Here is an 8,063-nt window from a genome sequence, read left to right on the forward strand (position 1 = left end):
AGTGTCTTCTGCCCACTTCTTCAAGAAGATGTGGTATATATACACAATGGAGTACTACATGGCAATGAGAAAGAATGAAATCTGGCCATTTGTAGCAAAGTGGATGGACCTCGAGGGTGTCATGCTAAGCAAAATAAGTCAGGCAGAGAAGGACAGATACCATATGTTTGCACTCATAGGTCTAACAGGAGAACAGGAGAAACCTAATGGAGGACCAGGGGGAATGGAAGAGGGAAAGAGAGCTGGGGAGAGAGAGGGGTGCAAAACTTGAGAGACTATTGAATACTGAAAACGAACTGAGGGTTGAAGGGGAAGGGGGAGGGGGGGAAAAGAGGTGGTGGTGATGGAGGAGGGCACTTGTGGGGAAGAGCACTGGGTGTTATTTGGAAACCAATTTGACAATAAACTATTTAAAAATAAAAATTAAAAAAAAAGGTGTGGTTTATATATACAATGGAATACTACATGGCAATGAGAAAGAACGAAATCTGGCCATTCATAAGAAAGTGGATGGACCTCGAGGGTGTCATGCTAAGTGAAATAAGTCAGGTGGAAAAGGACAGATACCATATATTTTCACTAATAGGTCTAGCAAGAGAAACCTTCCAGAGGATAATGGGAAGGGGAAAGGTTGGAAAAGAGTTGGGGAGCAGGAGGGAGGCAAATCATGAGAGACTCGAATACTGAGAAGAAACTGAGGGCTTAAGGGAAAGGGGAAGGGGGAGAGGGGTGATGGTCATGGAGGAGAGCACTTGTGGTTAGGGGCACTGGGGGTGGTATGGAAACCAACTTAACAATAAACCATAAATTTAAAAAAAGATATATGGACCCCTATGTTTGTTGCAGTTGGAATCAGCCTAAGTGTTGATTGGTAGATTAATTGATAAAGATGTGGATACACACACACACACACACATACACACACACACACACACACACACACGTATATATGTATGTATGTATGTATGTATCTCTCTATTTATCTACAATAGAATATCACTCAGCCATAAAGATAAAATTGTGCCATTTACAAAACCATGGATGTATCTAAAAGGTATAATGTTAATGAAAGAAGTCAGTTAGAGAAAGTCAAATATGCAAATCAGTGCAATCTTAGTCACGACTGAAGGCAAAACCTTCTCACATACACATTCTCTGGACCCCCTTGACTTCACTGTTTCTCAGACTGTAGATAAGGGGGTTCAGCAAGGGAGTGATGGTAGTCAAGAACACTGCCACTACTTTATCATGGTTAGCTGACCTGGAGGATTAGGGCCTCATGTGGATAAAAATAGCAGCTCCACAAAATAGTCCCATCAGAGAGAGATGTGAGGAACAGGTGTCAAAGCCTTTTTGTGGGCTTCTTTAGAACGCATCTCGAGAACTCTGGCAAGAATGAGTCTATAGACAATGAGGATGAGAGAAAATGGACCAGGATCTTTAACATATAACAAATGTACATCACACATTCAAAGATAAACATGTTAGCAGAAGCCCAGGGGCTTCACAGAAGAAATGATTAATGTCACTTGTATCACAAAATGGAAAACTTGGGGTGCCTGGGTGGCTCAATCAGTTTAAGCATCTGAACTTCAGCTGTGGTCATGATTCCATGGTCCGTGGGTTCAAGCCCTGTGTCACGCTCCTTGCTGATAGCTCAGAACCTAGAGCCTACTTTGGATTCTGTGTCTTTCTCTCTCTCTCCTCTTTCCCTGCTAATGATCTGTCTCTCTCTGTCTCAAAATAAATAAACTTCAAAAAATATTTCTTAATATAAATGGAAAACTCAGGGTAGCAGCAGCCTGCCATCAGCTGCCCCCAGGAACAAGATGCCACAGTCATTCTGAGGCATAACTGCCAGCTCGTGAGGACAGGGTATCGCAGTGGGTGGCAAAGAGTCACACAGTGGTCATAGACCATGCCTGCTAAGAGGAAACACTCATCCCCTTCCCAAAGTGTGGAAGAAGATCAGCAACCCATGGCCAACACACAAGAAGGACTTGTTGTCAGTCAAGTTGTTAGGGGCCATTTTGGGCACAATGGTGGAGACCAGCACTATGTCCATGAAGAAGAGTTGGCTCAGTAGGAAGTACATGGGCTGTGTAGCCAGACATCTTGATGAATCAGGAGAGTCGTGAGAACCTTGCCCACTGGGGAGGTGAAGAAAATTGGCTGAACAATCACAGAGAGAAATAGTGTGGTTAAAGAGTCATAGGAGAAAAAAAGTGAGGTGGTGTTTCCATTTTTCATCATTTCAAACAGGGTAACACTGCAAGTGAAGAAATAGATGACAGAGTTTTCACCATTCACAATGCTCTATTTGAATTACATAGTTCTTGATAGGTGCATATTTGAAAAGCATAAACCTATTTTACATCTTTCATCTGCCAATTGCAAATATTTTAACATGGACGTAAAATTAGTTATAACTGCTTTCCCTTTTTTCTCATTTTCAACATTTTCTAAATAAATACCCCCACCTTTATTATTGATTAGTTGGCATAATGAATAAACATTCTTGATGAATTGTATTTATATGGTAAGTGTGTCTGCAGCACATAACACCAACATAATGAACATGAGGACATTAGTCACACAATTTGCGCCTTGTTTTATATCATACATAGTCAATATTGTTAGAAGCAGAGATAAATTAATGTGTTTAACTATATAAAAGCTAGGTCCTTGATATGAGAGTTATACATATATAACATATCAAAATATTTTTTAAATTTTTTTAATGTTTTATTTATTTTTGATACGGAGAGAGACAGAACATGAGAGGGGGAGGGGCAGAGAGAGAAGGAGACACAGAACCGGAAGCAGGCTCCAGGCTCAGAGCTAGCTGTCAGCACAGAGCCTGACGCGGGGATCAAACCCACGAACGTGAGATCTGACCTGAGCTGAAGTCGGAGGCTTAACCGACTGAGCCACACACGTGCCCCTATACATATATAACATATCAAAATATTTTTAAATTTATTTTTTAATTCTAGTATAATAAACATAGTGTGTTATATTAGTTTCAGATGTACAGCATAGTGATTGAATAATTATATGCATTACTTAGTACTCATCAAGGTAAATGTACTTTTAATCCCCTCAGTTATTTCACCCATTCTCCCACCCAGCTCCTTCTGGTAACAACTACTTTGTTCTTTATTTTTAAGAGACTGGTTGTTTTTGTTTGTTTGTCTCTCTTTCTCTTTGTTCGATAATTTCGTTTCTTAAATTCCACATATCAGGGAAATCAGCTATACAAATTTTGAGTTCCTGGAAAGAAGTTATATATGCATTATATCTCTGTTACTATTTTATTTTTGAATGCAGACAGACCTCCCTACTTAGGATCTTTTACAAAATTTTCATCAACAAATCAAATTGGGGATTGTTCAAATCCCCTTTCCCACTGGGGAATTTTTAAACCATTAAAGCATTAAAACATTTTTACCACACTCCACAATAAATTTTTGAACCCCAAAGTCAGATAATTTTGAATATTGTTATTTTTTAGTTGACGTATAATTTACAAACATGAGAATGCTCCCATCTGAAGGATACATTTCAACCAGTTTCGGTAACTTTGGCTTGTAACAACAAGCCTACTAACAAGAGTCAATTCTCACCAGACCAGAAGTGGTTTTCATGTCCTTTTCCAAAAAACCACTAAACCAAGATAAAAACACTGGTACCATTTGAATCTCTATCCTACTTTGGCTTATTCTAAAATTCTGTGTCAATTAAAATAAAAAGTTGGTGTTTATTTTTAATTCCATGTCTTTTCCTCAAATTAATTTGATTTTAAAGATTTTGCCACAATTTTACATTTGCAAAGTGTGTTCTCCCTTTTTTTTGTTCTTTTTTTTTAAAATCTTTTTAATGTTTATTGATTTTTGAGAGACAAAGAGAGAGTGTGAGCAGGGGAGAAACAGAGGAAGAAGGAGGCACAGAATCTGAAGCAGAATCCAGGCTCTGAGCTGTCCGCACAGAGCCCAATGCAGGGCTCAAACTCACCAACCGTGAGATTATGACCTGAGTTGAAGTCGAGTGCTTAACCGACTGAGCCACCCAGGTGCCCCTCTTTATCTGTTGTTAAACAATAATCCCATCTCTGAATAAAATACTCTTTTTTTATTCACTGTTTTTTTTTATGAATATGTGAGCTATTTTCAGTCTGGAAATTTTGTGACTAAAACTATTAAACTTTTTTTTGGTGATAAGTGTTTTTATTTTATTTTATAAAAATTTTTTATGTCTTATTTTATTTTGAGAGAGCAAGACAGAGTGAGCCAGGGGAGGGGCAGAGAGAGAGGGAGACACAGAATCTGAAGCAGGTTTCAGGCTCTGAGCTGTCAGCACAGAGCCCGATGCGGGGCTCAAACCCACGGACTGTGAGTGATCATGACCTGAGCCAAAGTCAGACGCTTAATGGACTGAGCCACCCAGGTGCCCCAGGTGTTTTTATTCTATTTGGTAAATTCATGACTAATTTTTAGTAAATAGTTTTACAAAACAGTTGTTCAATTTTTCACTTCCACTAACAAATCACAAGAGTACTACTTGTTCCAAACGATAACGATTGTGGTTAACGTCAGCTTTTTTCATTTTACATATTCTAGGATAGGGTAATTCAATAAACTGTCATTTTGCATTTATCTAATGTGTAATGAATTCTAGATCTTTTGCATTACTTCATTGCTTATGTGTGTATCTTTTCAGTTAACTATCAATTTTCATCTTTAGAAAAACCAACAAACATTTAGATACTTCCAAAACAAAAACAATGTCATGGGTTGCTAGTAAATAGTGTATGACATTCATAGGACTATTGAGAAGTTTTGAATCAAAATCATATTTGCATTTCTTGTTATTATTATGTTTTATTATAATTTGTATTCGATTTTCAAAGATTATTCTAAATAATCTCCAATAATCTAAATAATCCAATTAAATGGATATTTATGTAATATATCCTTTCAACCATGTCCATTGGGCTTGGATTATGCATTTATTTATATATTTATTTTAATTACTCATTATAAGAAAGTATTTCAATACCATTGATGGAATTATATCTTGAAAATTGGATACATTTTTCTCCAGCAGGTAATTTTTGCCTATGGAAGAATAATAAGAAATAGGCTACAGAATTTAGGGTTTTGGCATCTGTTCAGGAAATATTACTTATATTTTAAAGGTAAATGATTATATGGCTACAATGAATTTCAGGCAAGAAATCTGACACTTTTAAAGAGGTTGTTGGTTTTCCTTTTAATGCATTTTTTAAATGTTTATTTACTTTTGAGAGAGGGAGACAGAGCATGAGTGGAAGAAGGGCAGAGCAAGAGAGGGAGACGGAATCTGAAGCAGGCTCCAGGCTCTCAGTTGTCAGCACAGAGCCCAATACAGGGCTTGAACTCATGAACCATGAGATCATGATCTGAGCCAAAGTCAGACATTTAAGGAACTGAGCTACACAGGTGCCCATGAGGTTGTTGGTTTTTCAAAGGAAATAACCATTTACATATAGAAATTTATTAATATATTTCTTAATTTGCAAGTTTGTATTTATGTGCTCTCCAAGACCTAACAATAAAAAAACAAAATTAACTTTGAGACAGTTAAAAATAACACGTTGAAAAGTTACTTTTTTACTTTTCCCAGTTTTACTTAATCTGAATCCTATCTTTCACAATATTTTTATAGCAATTTTGTGAGACTTGTAATCTGTTTCTCACCTAACCAATAAAGACAAATAATCTAGAGAAGAAAATATCAGGGAGCATGCAAAGTTCTAGTTCTGTAGGCTCCTGCAGTATTTTGGAAATGTCACCTATAGACTTTAGAAGAAGGGCTAGTTGAGAAGTTTGTCCCAATCCTGAATGGCATGCTTCAGCATTTCTAAATATTTTTTAATGTTTATTTATTTTTCAGAGAGAGACAGACACAGAACATGAGTGGGGGCAGGGCAGATAGAGAGACACCAAATTTAAAGATGACTCCAGGCTCTGAGTTGTCAGCACAGGGCCGGAAGACGTGGGGCTTGAACCCATAAACAGTGAGATCATGACTTGACCCAAAGTCAGACTCTTAATTGGCTGAGCCGCCCAGGTGTCCCTCAGCATTTCTACTTGAACTCCACCCATTTACTGTATTTTAAACCTTGTTTGTGCTACTCAATACTTTAGACTCAATACTTTGATCCAAAGGTAATTTTGTTAAATATTTTATATCTTTAAAAACTTCTAGATGGATCAATAAGCTAATCATTCAGTGGAGTAAAAATAGTTGAATATCATGAAATAACTATATGTAACAATAATGTCTTTAATTCATTAATCACTCTGTATTTTGATTAACATTTCACTTTCATGTTTTCATTTTAATGATTGCCATCATCTGAGATGTACATTCAATATTTACATTTTTTTAAAAAACGAAGGCAAGTGTATTGGGGCCAAATTCATGGTTCCCCTTCACACAGATCTGAATTCAATTGTCTGATTTTAAATAGCTTGCAGTTGGGAAAGTGCAGTTATGCAAGTAAGGCTGAACATTTTTTCATACACACACAACACAGAAACCCATATGACTTAACTAACCTTTCCCTTCCTAAAGAATAAGATGTTGTCAGTGAAGCCACTTTGTAGGGTTAAAATACATTAACAATTACTATGGAAAATGGTCTTTACATTAGAATGTGAGTTCTCACACCAGAACTCTAGGATTTAAGCCCTTGGTTAAACCAGATAATCCAGGCATGTTGCCTAATCTCAATGGGATCATACGGATTCTCTGTGGTAAATAATGAACAACTGTAATCCTCTAATCAATACTAGATGTTTAAATAGTGTCTACCACTCAGAAATGCTCGTTATTGTAAGTTGTCATAATAATTATGTGTAAGACCAGTAAATTAACTGAATGTGTTTGTTATGTTTACTTTTATATTTAGTTATTTGGTACTAACTTAGTTGACTTATGAATCTATCAAGAAAAAAGATAATCATCACTACTTAGATAAAGCAGGTCCATCTTTTTATGTGCCACTCTGCAGTAGGCTGTCTGCATAATGTGTAGGTTCATTCACTGACTTTGCAAACGTGCAGGAGACTCTCAAGGCTGCAGCAGGTGAGGTCAGCCTGGTGGCCTTCCCTAGAATTTTTATCAAATATAAGAGACAGGTCAAACACAGTTACTTTAACAGATGTTATGCTCTCAGGCCTTGAAGAATAGGAATAAAATATGACAAGAAGAGAGGGTGTAATGCGGAAGGGTTCAGAAAGGTGATTTTTTAAAACAAATGTTTGATCTCACTTTATTCAGTCAGTCTGAATCAGACTATCCCCATTCTGTCTGTGACACAAGGATTCTTCTGCTGTTCCCTGAGGAGTGCCTGTCTGGCTCTGTGCCACCACCCCACTCCACACAAAGAATTTCTTCATGTTCCTTTCGCTTCCTTCCCCAGTTCTCTCCTAGGAACATGGCAGCCTATGTCGCCTTTCAAAGGACTATTATTTTCTCCTCCAAAAGCTACATGGCACAAGACGTCAAGGTGGTAGGTGTCCCTCCTGTGTCTCCATGGTCCTTTCAAACCATTTACACAACTTCCCCAGTGAACTCGCAGCTGCTTTGATGCAAATTCTCAGATTGGGACATCACCCAATTCCTCTCGCTTTGGAAGAAGTGACATTGAAGTAGACACAGGAATGGTGGGAGCAATAGTTAGACACCAAGGAGGAGGAACTTGCTGGAAGCCTCTGGGGAGCCAGTGAGCCCAGTGTGTTAGGCGTAAAAAGAACTTATCAACAGTGTTACTGTGTGTAATTGGTAATGTTTAATGAGGTGAGAGAAGAGGGCCCTTGGATAACTTAGGAGCCAGGTCAGAAAAGGATGAGTAGGTCACATTCATAAACTCAGACAGTGAAACTGTGGATCAAACATAAGGAACTGACAGAACTGTCCAGTTCTAAGCAAGAGGGAGAAGCAAGGAAGAATTAACTAAAGAGCAAATATCCATGAAAGAATATTTTTACATAAAACCTTAGCTATTGGAAGACTTC

The 8,063-nt window shown here is 37.6% G+C and overlaps 1 protein-coding gene and 1 pseudogene across 1 annotated transcript in view; one reads left to right on the plus strand and one right to left on the minus strand.

The window, feature by feature from the left end:
- Positions 1-8,063, plus strand: part of LOC115293663 (olfactory receptor 2W3) — a 101,596-nt gene that overhangs the window by 91,064 nt on the left and 2,469 nt on the right. The window lies entirely within an intron of this gene.
- On the minus strand, positions 1,141-2,250 carry LOC115294067 (annotated as a pseudogene).

This window comes from Suricata suricatta, chromosome 6, assembly GCF_006229205.1.
Source record: "Suricata suricatta isolate VVHF042 chromosome 6, meerkat_22Aug2017_6uvM2_HiC, whole genome shotgun sequence".
NCBI classification, from domain to species: domain Eukaryota; kingdom Metazoa; phylum Chordata; class Mammalia; order Carnivora; family Herpestidae; genus Suricata; species Suricata suricatta.